Source organism: Miscanthus floridulus, chromosome 14 (genome assembly GCF_019320115.1).
Source record: "Miscanthus floridulus cultivar M001 chromosome 14, ASM1932011v1, whole genome shotgun sequence".
Classification (NCBI taxonomy): domain Eukaryota; kingdom Viridiplantae; phylum Streptophyta; class Magnoliopsida; order Poales; family Poaceae; genus Miscanthus; species Miscanthus floridulus.
In genome coordinates this window covers 13044341-13064086 of record NC_089593.1, presented here as the reverse complement: position 1 = coordinate 13064086, position 19746 = coordinate 13044341, and the positions used below count along the sequence as shown (strand labels likewise).

At 47.3% G+C, this 19746-nt stretch overlaps 1 long non-coding RNA gene across 1 annotated transcript; it reads left to right on the top strand.

Annotated features, from left to right (window-relative positions):
* The first annotated feature begins 7291 nt into the window (after nt 1–7291).
* Nucleotides 7292–7768, top strand: LOC136504320 (uncharacterized). The gene is made up of 3 exons (XR_010770849.1): nt 7292–7429; nt 7510–7630; nt 7733–7768. It is a non-coding gene; the product is annotated as an uncharacterized lncRNA (long non-coding RNA).
* The last annotated feature ends 11978 nt before the right edge of the window (nt 7769–19746 follow it).

Here is a 19746-nt window from a genome sequence, read left to right as displayed (position 1 = left end):
AGGCAATAAAAGGAGACTTGAAAGGATGGAATATACCCAAAGATTTAGCCTTAGATAGGAGTGCTTAGAAAACAGTTGTTCACATGCCTGAACCTTGATTGCTTCTGCTGGGTTTCAACTCTAGCCTACCCCAACTTGTTTGGGACTTAAAGGCTTTGTTGTTGTTGTTTTTGTAGTGGTGCCAACACACATCTCATTTTTGTCCTTGTCCTTACATAGAAAAAAAATGTTTATTGTGATTTGTGCTAACACATATTGAAGTTTATTTTTTGTGATTTGTGCTAGCACACACCATTTTTTGTTCTTGTCATTTCATAGAAAAAAAAATTATCTCTTATGATTTGTGCTAACACACCCTGCTCTGGATGATAGGGTTGATAATGGATTGTGGTTTCTCAATGACATTAGAAAATGATGATTGGTTAGGATGATGCACGTGAGCTGTACAATTGTTTTGATTTTTTTTCCTGCGGAAGCTAAGTATTTTCCAATCTTTTGTCCTGTGTTAAGAACATTTTTCTCTGAGCGCATAGAACAAATCAATGAATATGTTAGCTGTTTACAGAACACCTATAGTCCTATATTTGTTTTATCTTTTGATCTGTACCTGTGTTATCAGTGATCACTTCACAAAATCACACATGTTGTAGATGTAGGAGCTTAACAATTTTGGTTTGCTATACTTACACTCTCTCTGTCTCCTACTTGATCAGTTGCTTGCTTTTGTTTTTACTCTGTACAATTCTGCATGCGTTGATGTTTGCAGGAAGTCTGTACAATTCTACCTGTGTTGATGTTTGCAGGAAGTTGCTTTGATATCACTGAATCTTTGTGCAGGACGTTGCTGCCAGAATAATGGACTTCTCACAACAAGGCCCAAGGCCAGTGTGCATTATCTCAGCAACTGGAGCTATTTCTACAACAACCCTTCTCCAAGATTCAGAGTCTGGTGGTGTGGGTACATATGAGGTATGTTGTTGATGGTTATCATTTGCCTAAAAATTACTTCATGTATGTGTTATGTTCTTCTCTTGTTGCATATTTGAATACAAATGTTTGCCCACTGTCCAAATTAAACAAAAGGTTTGATGGTTGCATTTGCCTGGATAGTTGGATTGCTTGCATGTTACAACTGAAGTATTGCTATCAAAGGTTAGAAAAAAAAAATCATAAAAGGAGGTATTTGTTTCCACACTTTCTCTTAGTTAGTTAAGTATGCTGAGGATGTCTGCTTTCAGTCCAAGGTTGGGGTTATATCCTTGTTTGAGGCTGCAGTACAGGCCATACTATACAAGATAATGTCATGTGGGGCCTCCCCTATACACGCCGTAGACGCGCGAGGGACCAGAGGCGCGCAGCTGAGCGCGCGGCTATTAGGGCCACGCCCGAACTTCTGGAGGAAGGAAAGGGAAATAGTGGCTAAGATAGGAAATAGAATTAGTTGGGATATTAGAGGAGATCCTTAATTATAGGAGATAGTTTCCTTCTGTTTTGCAAAACAGGCTATTAAGCCTTGTATCCGGCTGTTGCCGGGGAATCAATCAAGAATTCTACCGTGAACTCTCTCTCTTCTCCCTACCGCGCTCAAGCCTTCGGAAGAGGGGCAAAACCTCACCGGAGAAGACGGACCAAGGCTACGATCTACGTAGCCGAGGGCCTCCTACCCTCGGTACTCAGGCCCTTGACAACCTGGTATCACGGTCACGTCGATCCACCACCTCCAGTTCATCGGCAGGTTCATCTGCTGCAGCCGCCGACCCTCCAGCCACCATCGCCCCCACTGCCCCACCTCCATCGCCCACCTCCGCTAAATCCCGCTCCTCTGCCATGGCTGAGCCAACGATCGCTGACCTCGCCAAGATGATAGAGGGCCTAACGGGCAAGATTGGCTCCCTCCAGTCCGACCTGGACGCGCTGAAGAAGGAGAAGGCGTCGTCCTCGGGTGCCTCCGCGCCGGGTGCTGGGCCCGACGGCCAGCATCACACCGATCGGCCTCCCCGGTTCCAGAAACTCGACTTCCCCCGCTATGATGGCAAGTCTGATCCTCTCGTCTTCGTCAATCGATGCGAGTCCTACTTCCACCAACAACGGATAATGGAGGAAGAAAAGGTGTGGATGGCCTCCTACAACTTGGAGGACAATGCCCAACTGTGGTATATGCAAGTGCAGCAGGATGAAGGGGTGCCGACGTGGCGCCGTTTTAAGGACCTGCTCAACCTCCGCTACGGACCGCAGCTGCGCTCGGCGCCGCTGTTCGAGCTCTCGCAGTGTCGGCGCACCGGCACGGTCGAGGAGTACCAGGACCGGTTTCAGGCGCTCCTCCCGCGCGCGGGGCCACTGGAAGAGGCGCAGAGGGTTCAGCTCTTCACCGGGGGGCTGCTTCCTCCGATCAGCAACCAGGTCCGCCTTCACAATCCCCAGACGCTAGCGGTCGCCATGAGCTTGGCGCGCGAGGTGGAGGTCATGGAGCAGGAACGGCTGGCGGCTGCCCCAGCAGTTCAGCCGGGCAGAGGAGGCACACGCGTCCAGCAAGGTCCAGGGCCTCTGCCCCTGGCGCTCCCGGCCCCCACGGTTCGGCCGGCGCTTCCTGCCCCAGTCATAGGAGCAGCGCCTGCGCGTCCAGCCGGCCAGCCGATTAAGCGGCTGTCTACAGAAGAACAAGCAGAACGTCGCCGCCTGGGCCTCTGCTACAACTGCGATGAGAAGTACACACGGGGCCATAATAGGGTCTGCCGCCGCATCTTCTTCGTGGACGGCGTCACGATCACTGAAGAGGAGGAGGCGGCCGCTGCAGTTGCTAATCAGGTTGCCGAGGCTCCTGTCTTTTCCTTGCAGGCCGTGGCGGGGGTGCCGGTCTGCGACACCATGCAGGTGCCGGTCGACGTGGGCGCGGTCTCACTGGTGGCTCTCCTGGACACAGGATCCACCCACAATTTCATTGGCGAAGAGGCAGCACGCCGCTCCGGACTGGAAGTGCAGCAACGTCCACGTCTGACGGCGACTGTGGCGAACGGGGAGCGCATCCGCTGCCCCGGCGTTATCCGGCAGGCACCGATATCCGTCGCCGGCGAACACTTCCTGGTGGATCTCTATGTCATGCCTCTCGCCGGCTATGACTTGGTTCTGGGCACGCAGTGGCTCATTACCTTAGGACAGATTGTCTGGGACTTCACCGTCAGGACCATGTCCTTCACTCGGCAAGGCCGGGCGATTTGCTGGACTGATGTGGCGAAGGTGCGCGCACCGCGCCTCACGGCGACCGCTGGGGACAGCCCCCTCCTCGACGGCCTCCTCGACGCGTTCAGCGACGTCTTTGCTGCACCAACAGGACTGCCACCGCAGCGTACCCGTGACCATGCCATCACGTTACAGCCAGGCGCCGCTCCAGTGGCTGTGCGGCCTTACCGGTACCCGGCAGCCCACAAGGATGAGCTGGAGCGGCAATGCGGGGAGATGATGGGCCAGGGCATTGTCCGCCGGAGCGACTCGGCGTTCTCGTCGCCGGTCATCCTCATCAAGAAGCCGGACGACTCCTGGAGGTTCTGCGTCGACTACAGAGCGCTGAACGCGCTCACCATCAAGGACGCCTTTCCGATCCCAGTCGTCGACGAGCTTCTGGACGAGCTCAACGGCGCCCGCTTCTTCACCAAGTTGGATCTGCGGTCGGGCTATCATCAGGTGCGCATGAGGCCGGAGGACGTCCACAAGACGGCGTTTCGCACACATGACGGCCTCTACGAGTTCCTCGTCATGCCTTTCGGCCTCTGCAACGCACCGGCCACGTTCCAGGCGCTCATGAACGACGTGCTGCGGCCCTTTCTTCGGCGGTTTGTACTTGTGTTTTTTGACGACATTCTGATCTACAGTTCCTCTTGGGCCGACCACCTGCGCCATGTTCGTGCTGTGCTCTCGGTACTGCAGCAGCACCAACTCTTCGTCAAGCAGTCCAAGTGCGCATTCGCGGTGGCATCAGTGGCGTACCTGGGCCATGTGATCTCCGCTGACGGTGTGGCTATGGACCCCGCCAAGGTGGAGGCGGTTCGGGACTGGCCACAGCCCCGGTCGGTGCGCGCGGTCAGAGGCTTCTTGGGGCTGGCGGGCTACTACCGCAAGTTCGTCCACGACTACGGCGTCATCGCAGCACCTCTGACGGCGCTGCTCAAGAAGGAGGGCTTCTCCTGGACGGCCGAGGCCACGGCGGCGTTCCAGGCGCTCAAGGCCGCTGTCACGTCGGCGCCTGTGCTCGCGCTCCCGGACTTCACCAAGCCATTCATAGTGGAGTGCGATGCCTCGACGCACGGATTTGGCGCCGTGCTGCTGCAAGAGAACCACCCCATCGCCTACTTCAGCAGGCTGGTGGCGCCTCGACATCGCTCCCTCGCAGCATATGAACGCGAGCTCATCGGCCTGGTGCACGCTGTACGCCACTGGCGGCCGTACCTGTGGGGGCGCCGGTTTACAGTCCGCACGGATCATTACAGTTTGAAGTTCCTCCTCGATCAGCGGCTTGCGACCATCCCCCAACATCACTGGGTGGGCAAGCTGTTGGGCTTTGACTTCGGCGTCGAGTACAAGCCGGGCGCCCAGAACGCGGTGGCCGACGCTTTGTCTCGCCGCGACACGCCGGAGGGCACGGTGCTCGCCATATCCGCACCCCGCTTCGACTACATCGATCGGCTGCGCCAGGAGCAGGCCATCCACCCGGCGGCGGTGACCCTGAAGGAGGAGGTCCTCGCCGGCTCGCGCTCTGCTCCCTGGGCCATTACTGACGGCCTGCTCACATACGATGGCCGCGTCTACGTTCCGCCGTCGTCGCCGCTGCTTCGAGAGCTGCTGGCCGCAGTCCATGAGGACGGCCACGAAGGGGTACAGCGCACCCTTCATCGTCTTCGCCGGGACGTCCACTTTCCCGACATGCGCCGCGTGGTGCAGGACTTTGTGCGGGCGTGCTCCACTTGCCAGCGCAACAAGTCGGAGCATCTCCTGCCGGCCGGGTTGCTGCTGCCTCTGCCGATCCCAACAGCGGTGTGGACGGACATCGGTCTTGATTTCATAGAAGCTCTCCCGAAGGTTCGAGGCAAATCCGTCATCTTGACGGTGGTGGACCGTTTCAGCAAGTATGCGCACTTCATCCCATTGGCGCACCCATACTCCGCTGAAACTGTGGCACAGGCTTTCTTCTCCGACATTGTGCGCCTTCATGGCATGCCACAGTCCATCGTCTCGGACCGCGATGTGGTGTTCACTTCGACATTTTGGCAAGAATTGATGAGGCTCATGGGCGCCAAGCTGCATATGACGTCGGCTTTCCATCCCCAGTCTGATGGTCAGGCCGAGGCAGCCAACAAGGTGATCACCATGTACCTTCGTTGCATCACCGGCGATCGCCCACGGGACTGGCTTAGGTGGCTGCCTTGGGCGGAGTACATGTACAACACGGCGTACCAGTCCTCGCTCCGTGACACCCCGTTCAGGGTGGTGTATGGCCGGCACCCTCCATCCATCCGTTCTTATGAAGAGGGTGACACCAGGGTGGCAGCTGTGGCCAAGACAATGGCTGAGCGCGAGGCCTTTCTGGAGGATGTACGCCATCGCTTGGAGCAAGCTCAGGCCATCCAGAAGCGGTTCTACGACAACAAACACCGTGCAGTGGCCTATGACGTCGGGGACTGGGTTCTGCTGCGCCTCCGCAACCGGCCAGTAGCTTCTATGTCCTTGGCGCCAAAGGGGAAGATGCAGCCCAGGTTCTTTGGGCCCTATCAGGTCACTGAGGTCATCAACGAAGCGGCTGTTCGTCTGGCCCTCCCACCCCAAGCCAAGATACATGATGTGTTCCATGTGGGGCTCCTGAAGAAATGGGTGGGCACGCCTCCAACCTCCACTCCAGCGCTGCCTGAGCTGCTGCATGGTGTAGTAGTGCCCGAACCAGAGCGCGCGGTACGCTCTCGCCTCGCCCGGGGCATCAAACAAGTGCTGGTGCGCTGGAAGGGACAGCCGGCGTCTGCTGCTACATGGGAAGATTGGGAGGAGTTCACAGCCAAGCATCCCTCATTCCAGCTCGAGGACGAGCTGCAAGTCGAGGGGGGGAGAGATGTCATGTGGGGCCTCCCCTATACACGCCGTAGACGCGCGAGGGACCAGAGGCGCGCAGCTGAGCGCGCGGCTATCAGGGCCACGCCCGAACTTCTGGAGGAAGGAAAGGGAAATAGTGGCTAAGATAGGAAATAGAATTAGTTGGGATATTAGAGGAGATCCTTAATTATAGGAGATAGTTTCCTTCTGTTTTGCAAAACAGGCTATTAAGCCTTGTATCCGGCTGTTGCCGGGGAATCAATCAAGAATTCTACCGTGAACTCTCTCTCTTCTCCCTACCGCGCTCAAGCCTTCGGAAGAGGGGCAAAACCTCACCGGAGAAGACGGACCAAGGCTACGATCTACGTAGCCGAGGGCCTCCTACCCTCGGTACTCAGGCCCTTGACAGATAATTTCTATTTTTTCATGGAATTGTTCATGTATACTTTGATTATTTTGTTCTTATTTAGTTTTGTACCCCTGAAGGGCGGGCCTGGTGCAAGCGGTAGAGTCTTACCGCCTGTGACCGGAAGGTCCTGGGTTCGAGTCGCGGTCTCCTCGCATTGCATAGGCGAGGGTAAGGCTTGCCACTGACACCCTTCCCTAGACCCACATAGAGCGGGAGCTCTCTGCACTGGGTACGCCCTTTTTTTAGTTTTGTACTCCTGTATTTTATTGTTGATTTGGCAGGGTCGATTTGAGATCCTATGCCTTTCCGGATCGTACTTGGTGCTAGATGATGGTGGCACACGGACCCGAAGCAGAGGAATCAACAAGACCTCTGCTTGTTGTGTTGGTGTTGGTGCAGTACTATAGAAATAAGATGCATCGATAGTATACTACTGAATTTTGAAGTGCTCTGTTCCTATTAATATCTGCCGTTGATGAAAACCAAACAAATAAAACATTGATTACAAAATTGCAATGAGCAATAATGGAAATTGCAACTATCAGGCACTGCAATTGTAGTTCTGAGCATATGCAATATGTTGGTGTTGAACCATTTTGCCTCATGTTCTCGTTTTTCTGCTAGTTGATCTATATATTCTGCATGTATACACTATTTGCCTATTTAACTTTTAATTTGTGTTCTTTTTATGTATAAATGTTTGAACCTGTGTATTTTGTCAACAAGCACAGTGGTTCTGCAATCTACCATGCTCACAATTTGTTCCTGTTCTGGAGCTCACCTTCTGGGGCGGCAAAAGGGGCTATATGACTTAAGCTTCACATTCTCCTTCCTGTTCACCTATGAGATGCCTGGGCTATGATCCAATGTGCAATGCCCGTGGTATGGATGCAGAACCAACTTGCCCAGAACAAGACACATAAGCTCATCCTGAACTACATTAATCAGGTGTGCTTAACTAACATTTAGTGCAGGGCGTTTCTGTACCACTTAGTACTCTACTTTGCTTAACTATTTCATTATGACAGCTTTGCGAGCGTCTATCTAGTCCCATGGGAGAATCAGCCGTGGTCTGTGCCAGTCTTTGGGTCCATGCCTGACATTGTGTTCACTATTGGAGGCAAGAAGTTCAAGCTCAGACCAAAGCAGGTGTGATCCCTTCTCCGTTATCACACTCTGAGCTCTTGATCATGTGATTTCAAATAAATGTTCCTATACACAACTCTTAAGTCTTACCTTCTATTTTTGCAGACTATGTGAGGGTGGTGAACTATTGCACTGAATTTTGGCCAAGTAAGGAGACATGATGTCCATCTCTTTGTTTCCTGTATCTCAGTCTTTGTCATTAAAATTCTAGATTTTTGTGCTGTAAAATCAGATTGCTTTATTTTGTTTGTCTGCTTCGTTTGATTTGTAGTTGCTGGTACAAGGTTTATTACTAAATGGTGTGTTCCTTTGGACAGAAAGAATAGCCGTTATAGTGAGAAAGATGATGCAGCAGCTGTGCGCCAAATGCTGAAAGTGGCTACGGAGTGTCATCTGCCTGGGTTAGTTCACCGAGATATGAAGCCTGAGGTAGAAATCAAACACTTTCAATCTCTTTGCACTCAGTAAGCATTTGGTGATATTTCACTGCTTCCTCTGAATCTGTTTGGAACCTGATATGACAAGTGTGCGATTCACAAAGCAATTCTTTCCAAGAAGGCTGGTATTATCAACTATCTTTTAGTGAACTCAGCAAATCCATTCATCCAAGATAAAGTGAGTACAAATCTTGTTTAGCATGCTTGTAAACAGTTTGTACAGAGCCTAATGCAAGCAAATTTTGTTTGGGCCTGTCTTCGTTACTTTAAGTTCATTGGTGCCTTGTAAACAGCTTAATTGTCGAGACACAATGTAGTTTTGCCAAATAGAAGTAATTGCACTTTTAAGTACATAAAGTTGCACTAATTCAAATGTGCAATTTCCTTATCAATGAAGACATATTTCTACTGTTGCATTGTTTCCTTCACAAATGCTTTTGACTTCATTTTTATTATGTAATTTCTAATATGGTTTCCCTTGTATAACTATAGAGTGTTCATCAGAAATCATCAATTATCAATCCCCTAAACCCAATCATGAAGCATAGACATATAGCAATCCAGACCAAATCCCTTTACACATTTTGAAGAACCAAGTTAGAGAAGTTTACAGAACAAAGGAGATGAAGTGAACACATGACAAAAAACAACAGATTAGTACCTTTTTCTTTGACAGATCTTGTCCAATCTTGTATTTTTGTGTAATTTTCACTGATTTTCGCTCTCTTTCGCTTGTTACGTGCTTTCCCGATCTGTACTTTATTGGATCTGTTTCTTTTTTGCTGGAGGATGAAGTGACATATTTGTGCTTGTACGGCTGTTTTATTGGGCTAATAGTTGCATTCTAGCTCAAATGAGCACCCACTTCAGGTAGCAGTATTCGGTTTATGCGCCCTGTAAAGTTTGACGGGCCTGGCAGGATCTAATGTTCCTAACAGGTTTTTTCGCGGACCCGTTATGAATGCGGTGTACAGAAACAACTGTTAACAGATTTGGACCGTTCAAAACAATCTGATGGCCAGAAACCGTCGCCTGAATAGAACCAATATTTTAGGCATATGAAATATAGCAAATCCCATATATAAATATATATATATATATATATATATATATACACACACACACACACACAGACATGGGCTGAACACATACATGCAGTGAGCAGACTTTCCCTATTTGTTTTGGCATGTTTTGTATCGTGGTCCCATGACTTCATGTTGTATGTAACACCCTAAATTTTGCATTATTTTTGAAATAGGAGGAAATTGGTTAATTAAGCATTTTGTGGGCATTCGAATTTATGAAATAATAATTTTATTAAAAATAAAACCAAATATAAGGTCAACAACAATGCGTGTGCATTCATGCTGTTGCATAATATTTTATATTGCTTGGTTTGAAGTCGGATTTCGAATTGAGTTGAATTGTATTTTGAATTGCTTTGGAAAAATTGAAAAGAAATAAATTTCCTTTTTCTTTTCTTTCCCCTGCTTTTGGCCCACTCGGCTTCGCCCTCCCGCTGGCCCAGTTGGCCGCTGGCCTTTCTTTCCTCTGCGCCAGCCCAGCCAGCCCAGCTCGGCTTTTCTTCCCTACGCGCCGTAGAGGCCCAGTTTCGCCAGCCCAGCCGCATGCCGCTGACCCGTGCGCCTTCCTCCGCCCGCTGACCACCCGGGCCTGCTGGTCAGACCCTCCTCCTTCCTCTTGCTCGTATCCCAGCCGATGTCTTCCCCGCGCCGTCGCCTTGAGTCCGCCTCCGCCACGATCTCCGTGATGCCGTGACGCCCAAGAACCCGCCCCCATAAATAGCGCCCGCGCCTTCTCTGCCACCTATCTCATCTGTCGCACGGTTTTTCGCCTAAGCAAGCCACAGCCGTGCTTTGCCCTAGCACCACCGCAACCATCGCCGACCACCGAGCGTCGTGCCGTCTTTGCTGCCTCCCGTTCTTGGTTTTTGGGTCCGGTGAGTCCGCCGTAGGTTCCTCTCTCTCCCGGTGTTTTTTTTTCGTCGAACAGAGTGCTGTAGATCAGAAACCGCGAGCTCCGACGAGCCACCCATGGCGCCGCCATCGCAGACCCGCCGCCGGCACTGTTCCGGCGTGTTTCCCTCTCTCTCTCCCCGCCAGATCAGATCTAGGCTGTTCAGATCTAATCCAATGGCCCAAAACTGAAGATACCCCTTCGCCGCCAGTTTTTCAAATACGCCCTTACAATTATTTCAGATTTAACCTGCAGTCCAAAGCGTATTTTCAAGATTCTGTTTTCTCCTTTTGGAAGCATATTTTGGTTCGGTTATATTGAAATACGTTTTCAGTTATTTACAGTTTTGCCACTCAACTTGTTTTAGCCATAAAATCTTCGTTTTAACTCCGATTTGATCCGTTCAAATTGAGTTAGGTTCATAATTAAGTGATCTACATGTTTATGCTACTGTAACGGAGGTTTCCAACTTTTAAAATTCGAGCTTAGATTTAATCTATTATTTTCCTATAGAAAATCTTGTTTAATTCATAACTTTTTCGTTTTAGCTCCGATTTTTGTGATCTTCGCGTCTATGTGTTCGTAGCGAGACGTAGATTCGTTTACCAAACTTTTCATCTTGATTTTATGCTATTGGTGTACTATTCTAATCTATAGCTTTGTTTACTTTGCATGATTGCTCCTGGATGCTTGTATGTCGTTGCTGTGGTTATCGAGTATAGACGGTGAGCAATTCGTGGGAGATCAAGGGTATGACTTTGACGAGCAGGACCAACAAGAGTACTTTGCTCAAGATAAGTATAGCATGAGATCATCCTTGTTTCCTATTCACTTTAATACATTAAATTCATGTTGCATGTGTCACCTTGATAGGGATTCCCTAGAATTGAACTTATACCTTGTCACCTATGGGATATGCGTTGGGTAGCTTTGCTAGAGCTCAATTAAAGCATGATGTTGTAACTTGACTAATGGTATATGCAATAAACATTAAAATATGACTTTTTAGCAACATGGAAACAGGGGGCTGAAGTGTTTAGCTACTTTCTAAATGCTTCAGATTCCTCTCCCTAAGGACTTATCTATAAGTGATCATCCGAGACTTACAGTACAGCTGTGAGGACTACATGGCTCTGGCTTTAGCTTAGTATGAGGACCTTTTCTAGCTTGTTAGTGGTTAGCTTTATGGCATAAGAGGGGTGTGTTCTGGGTTGGATATAGTGTGGCCTCTGTCCGTCAGTGTATAGGCTACGAGTCATTGTGCATGTCGGAAGGGGAGCTCTACATTTGCAGGCCACAGAAACCTAGCGGCCCTAACTTGTTAGACGAACCTTTGAAAGGCTTCATAGTGACCCCAGCCTGCTCACCTTGGAAGTGTTTTGGGAGTTATAAACCCAGGCATATGGGTATCACGACTCACAGTGAAAGTGTACAACCTCTGCAGAGTGTAAAACTGGTATATCAGCCGTGCTCATGGTCACGAGCGGCCTTGGAACCCTTATGGAATAGATGAACACTAAGTATTATTTGTTTATGCTATTCATTAAGCATGTTTACATTTGATCATGTGTTTTGCATTGGGAATTGAAACAACTTGTTGCTACTCTTAAGCTAAAATTTTGACAACTAAAAGCTGAATGCTGTTAAACCTGTGTCAAGCCTTTTGAGCCTCATGAACCCCGTGTTACACTTGTTGAGTACGACATGTACTTACACTTGTTTATTTTCATTATTTGGATAAAAATCCTGGATGGGTAACAGATGGCTTTGGGTATGATGATTTTCCTAAGGACTACTAGACTTGTGGTCAACCAGTCGACGTCCCTGTGAAATAGAGCTTCCTCGAGAGATCTTTTATTATTTCCGCTATATTTATGTGATAACTCTGTCTTATTCGTGATATAATAAACACTTGTGATGATACTACTCATAATTTGTCGGCTTATGTGTGTGACTGATCTCTGGGCGCACATAAGATTTTGCACTCCATTTTTTTCTTAAAATTGGGTGTGACAGATTTGTATCAGAGCTGTGTTGACTGTAGGACGCAAGCCTAGTTAGCAATGGTCGTTTTAGCTTCTTTTGCTTCACTCATTTCATGATTTCTATCTCACCCTTGTTATTTGCTAAAGTTTTATGTGTCTTTTGTCTTATTCTATTATAAAAATTATTGCTTCTAATCTAACCTAACTAAATCTAATTCTGTAGATGCCTCGTGCCAGCAAGACTGCCCGCATCAGCACTAGAGGGTACTACCCGCCTCATGGTTTGTCCATGAAGCCTGAGGAGGAAGAACTCCAGGAACAAGAATTTGATTCGCCAACACCTGTACCTACGCCTGAGCCGGTCCAGGAGGAACCCCAAGAAGTCGAGGTCATCCACTTGTCCGATGATGACGAGGATGAGCCGATCCCGCCCTAGGGTGGATGATAAAGGTGTGGTATAAGCCGAGATGTGAATCCTCCGTTTCACATCATCGACTCATGAGCATGCTTCAGACCTACTACGACGATTGGGATGCAGCTGTGGAATACGTCTGCGAAGAACATACACACCCTCTTAAAGACACCTACTGGAAGACCAGGGTGTGCATCACCATCAAAGACGAACAGAAAGGCGCATATCAGCTAGATTCAAACTATGCGTACCATGGTCACCGTGCTACCATGGAGGACGACATAGAAGATGTAGCCGCTGAAGCTTGCATAGGCCTCCAGGGTCGCCGATTCGAGGACATGAAGAATGACCAATATCGATTCCTCCCTCACCAACACCCAGAATTGGGATGGGCGATGATGGACCCGCAGGGCACGGATCCAACAACACAGGTGATGGTACACTTTGGCTATGAGTCCGTGGCAAAGATTCGCCGACCGGAGGATCAATTGAAGGCACAACAGAAAACCATTAAGAGACACCGACAGGTGATTGATGAACAAAGGGTGTGCCTCAACATGCCAAAGATGTACGAGGAGCTTTCCCATAAGTCTCGCCCATAGATGTTGGAGTCCCTTTTATGTAATAAAACGATAGTAGAACGAGTTAAGTTGAGTCTAGTCGAGTCTACTAGTGCGGTGTGAACATTGGTGTGTTTTGTTGATTTGTTATTATGTTATGTGTGAGTTGGATCTTTGTAATGTGTGCTGGAACTTTGTGGGCAAGTCCACAAGTTCCATATTTAAGAATATTAAAGTTTGGGTCAATAAATAAATAGTTGAGTTTATTACATCATGTTCTCTCGTAATCTATTTTTCAGAGCAGTCTGTCATTATCTCAATGCCAATTAAAATCTACACAACCAAAAATTATGACATTTTTATGAAAATAACTAGACTTCAGCATCTTTCCAATGCCTCTGGAATCACCCCCATATCTGATCTGGTTCTTGAGATATCCTGGTTTCAAGTTAAAGTTTTTGCGCAGTCTGGAGTCTGGAAACAGTTTCAGTTGTATCCTGTTTTTGGGTAATCTAACGACAGAATCTGGGAATGTGGTCTGAATAAAAGTTGTAGAGAATTTCTTAACCTTTCCAACCATATAAAGTAAGTCTCATGTGGAATTCTGGAACTTGAGATATGACTGTTTTACAGAGCTGCCGATGTTGAGACTCGCCCAGAAAATTTTCAGAATGTATTCTAACATGGAAATTTCTAAATCTTGAATATTTGTGTTGGATGACAGATGTCTGGAAGAGGAAGACGCCGAGGTCGTGGAGGTGTTCCCTCACATCCACCGCCACCACCGCCACCGTCTATTGAGCAACTCTTGGCAGTACAGACACAGATCATGCAAGTGTTGGTGCAGAATCAGCAGAACTAACATGTTGGTGGTGCACCGCGTGATAAGCGTGGTGAATTTTTGAAGGGCCGTCCCCTGGTGTTCTCTCATGCCACTGATCCACTGGAAGCAGATGATTGGCTTCGTACAGTGGAGAAGCAGCTCAACATAGCACAATGTGATGATTAGTAGAAAGTGTTGTACGCTTTAGGGCAGCTCCAGGGAGAAGCCCAAGATTGGTGGGAGTCATTCGAGTACGGACGTCCCGCTAATGCTCCTCCTGTCACTTGGCAGGAGTTTAGAGAGAATTTCAGATCCTACCACATACCAGAGGGACTGATAGAGCTCAAGTAGGAGGAGTTCAGAGCTCTGAAGCAGGGATCCATGTCCGTCGCTGAGTACCGTGACAAGTTTGCTCAGTTGTCACATTATGCTCCTAATGAAGTGGCTGATGATGCTGACAAGCAATGCCGCTTCCTCAAAGGTCTGTATGATGGTCTGCAGCTCCAGTTTATGTCGAATACCTACCCCAATTTTCAGACGCTGGTGAATCGTGCTATTATTATTGACAATAAGCGCAAGGAGATGGAGGCCAAGAAGAGGAGGCTTCAGGGATAGGCCTCTAGGAGTAATACTCGTCCGCGCACCAATCCTCAGCAAGGCTTCTAGCAGAGGTTTCAGGGACCACCCAATCAGTGGAACCGTGGTCAGTACCCCCAGCGCAACCTGAACCAGTAGCAGAATGCCAATCAACGTCCCCAGCAGCAGAGTGGTCAGCAGACACCACGACAAGGAACACCCAACAACACTCCTATGAAGACTAGTGCCCCTAGCACCCCCAGCAAGTGCTTCCGTTGTGGCAAAGAAGGTCACCTGTCTTATAATTGCCCTGAGAAGCCCAACCCGCAAACCCCCCAAAAGCAGAATAGCAACCAGAAGCCATCACATTATGGGAAGGTGAATCATGTGTCTACAGAGACGGCACTTGTGGAACCAGAAGTCATGCTTGGTACATTCAATGTCAACTCAACCCCTGCCACTGTTCTTTTCAATTCTAGAGCTTCGCATTCATTCATATCGCAAGCATTTGTTAGAAATCATAGCATACCATTATGTGTCATGCAAAATCCCATATTAGTAAATTCACCGGGTGAAAGTATGCAAGCTTCATATCATTGTCTTCCGACTAGTCTATTCTTATGGGGGGTAGAGTTTAAAGTGAGCCCCATTGTGTTGAGAGCATGTGGTATAGATGTGATTCTGGGTATGGACTGGATGAAGCAACAACAGGCAGTGATCTAGTGTAAAGAGAAGGTGGTTGTTGTGACCGCACCAAATGGAGAAAGAATCAGTGTTGATGTTGTAATACAAGCACAGCCGACAGCCACAGTGAACTAGCTTGATGATAGCGGCAACAAGGACCCAGTGGTGGATAAATTTCCAGATGTGTTCCCCGATGATTTGTCAGGTATGCCACCTGACCGTGACATTGAGTTTATTATTGAATTATTACTTGGAATTGCACCTATAGCTAAGCGTCCATATAGAATGGGGGTTAATGAATTAGAAGAACTTAAGAAACAAATAAAGGAGTTATAGGAGAAAGGTTTTATTCATCCTAGTTCATCACCTGGGGGAGCACCAGTTATATTTGTTGATAAGAAGGATGGTACTCAGAGGATGTGTGTTGATTATCGGTCACTCAATGAGGTTACTATCAAGAATAAGTATCCGTTGCCTAGAATTGATGACTTGTTTGACCAGTTGAGAGGTGCTTGTGTTTTCTCTAAGATTGATCTTTGTTCTGGCTATCATCAGTTGAAAATTCGTGCAACTGACATACCCAAGACAACTTTTACTACGAGGTATGGTTTATATGAGTACACTATTATGTCATTTGGTTTGACCAATGCACCTGCCTACTTTATGTACTTGATGAATAAGGTGTTCATGGAGTTTTTGGATAAGTTTGTGGTGGTATTCATCGATGATATATTAGTATTCTCCAAAACAGAAGAAGAGCACGCTGAACATCTGAGGTTGGTCTTGCAGAAGCTCAAAGAACACAAGTTGTATGCTAAGTGAAGCAAGTGTGAATTCTGGTTGAAGGAAGTTTCTTTCCTAGGACATGTAGTCTCTAATGGTGGAATCGCAGTAGATCCAAGCAAGGTGAAAGATGTATTGAATTGGAAACCACCAACAAACGTGGGAGAGATTCGTAGTTTCTTGGGATTAGCTGGATATTACAGGAGGTTCCTAGAAGGTTTCTCTAACCTTTCCAAGCCTATGACAGCTTTGTTGGAGAAAAATGCCAAGTTTGTGTGGTCCGAGAAGTGCCAGGCTAACTTTGAAGAATTGAAGAAGAGATTGACTACAGCCCCAGTATTGGTTTTGCCTAATTTGAACAAGAGCTTTTCTATCTATTGTGATGCATCTCGTCAAGGTCTCGGATGTGTACTTATGCAAGAAGGTAGAGTAGTGGCTTATGCTTCCTGACAGTTGAGAAAGCATGAGTTAAATTATCCTACTCATGACTTGGAGTTAGCAGCAGTGGTTCATGCTTTGAAGATATGGAGGCACTATCTTATTGGGCATAAAAGTGACATCTATACTGATCACAAGAGTCTGAAGTACATTTTCACTCAGACGGATCTGAATATGAGACAACGTTGATGGTTAGAGTTGATCAAAGATTATGATCTAGAGGTACACTATCATCCTGGAAAGGCGAATGTTGTTGCCGATGCTCTTAGCAGGAAGAGTTATGCCAATGAGGTGCAAGTGACATCGATGTCAAGTGAGTTATGTGCTTAGTTTGAGCGACTAAATTTAGGCTTTGTCACTAATGCAGTGGAGTTGGTGTTGGAGCCTAAATTGTAGCAAGAAATACGTAAGGGACAGTTACAGGATGCAAAGTTGAAAGAGATAGCGGAAAACATAGTGATTGGTAAGGCACTAGGATTCTGTATGGATGACAATGGAACTCTTTGGTTTGGGAAAAGGCTATGTGTGCCTGAGGATAAGGCTATACGAGAGGCAATTCTTTGTGAGGCACATGAGTCTGCTTACTCTATTCATCCTGGAAGTACCAAGATGTATTTGGATTTGAAAGAGAAGTATTGGTGGTATGGACTGAAGAGAGATGTTGCTGAATATGTTGCTTTGTGCGATACATGTTAGAGAGTTAAAGCTGAACATCAAAGACCTGTGGGTTTGCTACAACCAATGAAGATACCCGAGTGGAAGTGGGAAGAAGTTGGTATGGATTTTATAGATGGGTTACCACGTACTCAGAGAGGGTATGATTCAATCTGGGTAATAGTGGATCGATTAACTAAAGTTGCTCACTTTATACCAGTCAAGACTACTTATAATGGACCAAGGTTAGCCCAGTTATATATGGAAAGAATAGTGTGTCTACATGGAGTTCCTAAGAAAATTGTGTCTGATCGAGGTACTCAATTTACATCTCATTTTTGGCAGCAAGTACATAGTTCGTTGGGAACAAAGCTGAATTTTAGTACAACATATCATCCTCAGACAGATGGGCAAACTGAGAGAATTAATCAGATATTAGAGGATATGTTGAGAGCTTGTGCGCTGCAGTACAGTACAAGTTGGGACAAGAGTTTGCCTTATGCAGAGTTCTCATATAATAACAGTTATCAGAAAAGTCTCAATATGGCACCTTTCGAAGCTTTGTATGGACGAAAGTGTAGAACCCCGTTGTTTTGGAATCAAACGGGAGAAACTCAAGTGTTCGGACCAGATGTTTTGAGAGATGCAGAAGAGCAAGTAAGGATGATCAGAGATAACTTGAGAGTGGCTCAGTCTCGACAAAAGAGTTATGCCGACACTAGAAGAAGAGAATTGGGTTTTGAAGTAGGTGATTATGTTTACTTGAAGGTGTCACCTATGAGAAGTGTGAGAAGGTTTAACATGAAAGGGAAGTTAGCACCAAGGTATATTGGACCTTTCAAGATTTTGGAGAGACGTGGAGAAGTAGCTTATCAGTTGGAATTGCCTGAGAGTTTGTCAGGTGTGCACAATGTGTTCCATGTGTCCCAACTAAAGAAGTGTTTGCGTGTATCTGAGGAGCTTATAGTTAAGGAAGATCTCACATATGAGGAGTTTCCGGTAAGAATTTTGGAGACGGCAGAAAGAGTTACAAGGAGCCGAGTTATAAAGATGTGTAAGGTTCAGTGGAATCGGTATACAGAAGATGAGGCTACTTGGGAAAGAGAAGAGGATTTGAGGAAAACATACCTGCAGTTATTTGAGTAAGCATCGTCCGAATCTCGGGGACGAGATTCATTTTAAGGGGGGTAGAATTGTAACACCCTAAATTTTGCATATTTTTTAAACAGGAGGAAATTGGTTAATTAAGCATTTTGTGGGCATTCGAATTTAGGAAATAATAATTTTATTAAAAATAAAACCAAATATAAGGTCAACAACAATGAGTGTGCATTCATGATGTTGCATAATATTTTGTATTGCTTGGTTTGAAGTCGGATTTCGAATTGAGTTGAAATTGTATTTTGAATTGCTTTGGAAAAATTGAAAAGAAATAAATTCCCTTTTTCTTTTCTTTCCCCTGCTTTTGGCCCACTCGGCTTCGCCCTCCCGCTGGCCCAGTTGGCCACTGGCCTTTCTTTCCTCTGCGCCGGCCCAGCTAGCCCAGCTCGGCTTTTCTTCCCTGCGCGCCGCAGTGGCCCAGTTTCGCCAGCCCAGTCGCATGCCGCTGACCCACGCGCCTTCCTCCGCCCGCTGACTGCCCGGGCCCGCTGGTCAGACCCTCCTCCTTCCTATTGCTCGTATCCCAGCCAGAGTCTTCCCCGCGCCGTCGCCTTGAGTCCGCCTCCGCCACGATCTCTGTGATGCCGTGACGCCCAAGAACCCACCCCCAAAAATAGCGCCCGCGCCTTCTCTGCCTCCTATCTCATCTCCCGCACGGTTTTTCGCCCAAGCAAGCCACAGCCACGCTTCGCCCTAGCACCGCCGCAACCATCGCCGACCACCGAGCACCGTTCCGTCTTTGCTGCCTCCCGTTCTTGGTTTTTGGGTCCGGTGAGTCCGCCGTAGCTTCCTCTCTCTCCCGGTGTTTTTTTTCGTCGAACCGAGTGCTGTAGATCAGAAACCGCGAGCTCCGGCGAGCCACCCATGGCGCCACAGTCGTAGACCCGCCGCCGGCACTATTCCGGCGTGTTTCCCTCTCTCTCTCCCCGCCAGATCAGATCTAGGCTGTTCATATCTAATCCAATGGCCCAAATCCGAAGATACCCCTTCGCCGCCAGTTTTTCAAATACGCCCTTACAATTATTTCAGATTTAACCCGCAGTCCAAAGCGTATTTTCAAAATTATGTTTTCTCCTTTTGGAAGCGTATTTTGGTTCGGCTATATTGAAATACGTTTTCAATTATTTACAGTTTTGCCACTCAACTTGTTTTAGCCATAAAATCTTCGTTTTTACTCCGATTTGATCCGTTCAAATTGCGTTAGGTTCATAATTAAGTGATCTACATGTTTATGCTACTGTAACTTAGGTTTCCAACTTTTAAAATTCGAGCTTAGGTTTAATCTATTATTTTCCTATAAGAAATCTTGTTTAATTCATAACTTTTTCGTTTTAGCTCCGATTTTTGTGATCTTCGCGTCTATGTGTTCGTAGCGAGATATAGATTCGTTTACCAAACTTTTCATCTTGATTTTATGCTATTGGTGTACTGTTCTAATCTATAGCTTTGTTTGCTTTGCATGTTTGCTCTTGGATGCTTGTATGTTGCTGTGGTTATCGAGTATGGACGGTGAGCAATTCGTGGGAGATCATGGGTACGACTTTGACGAGTAGGACCAGCAAGAGTACTTTGCTCAAGGCAAGTATAGAATGGGATCATCCTTATTTCCTATTCACTTTAATACATTAA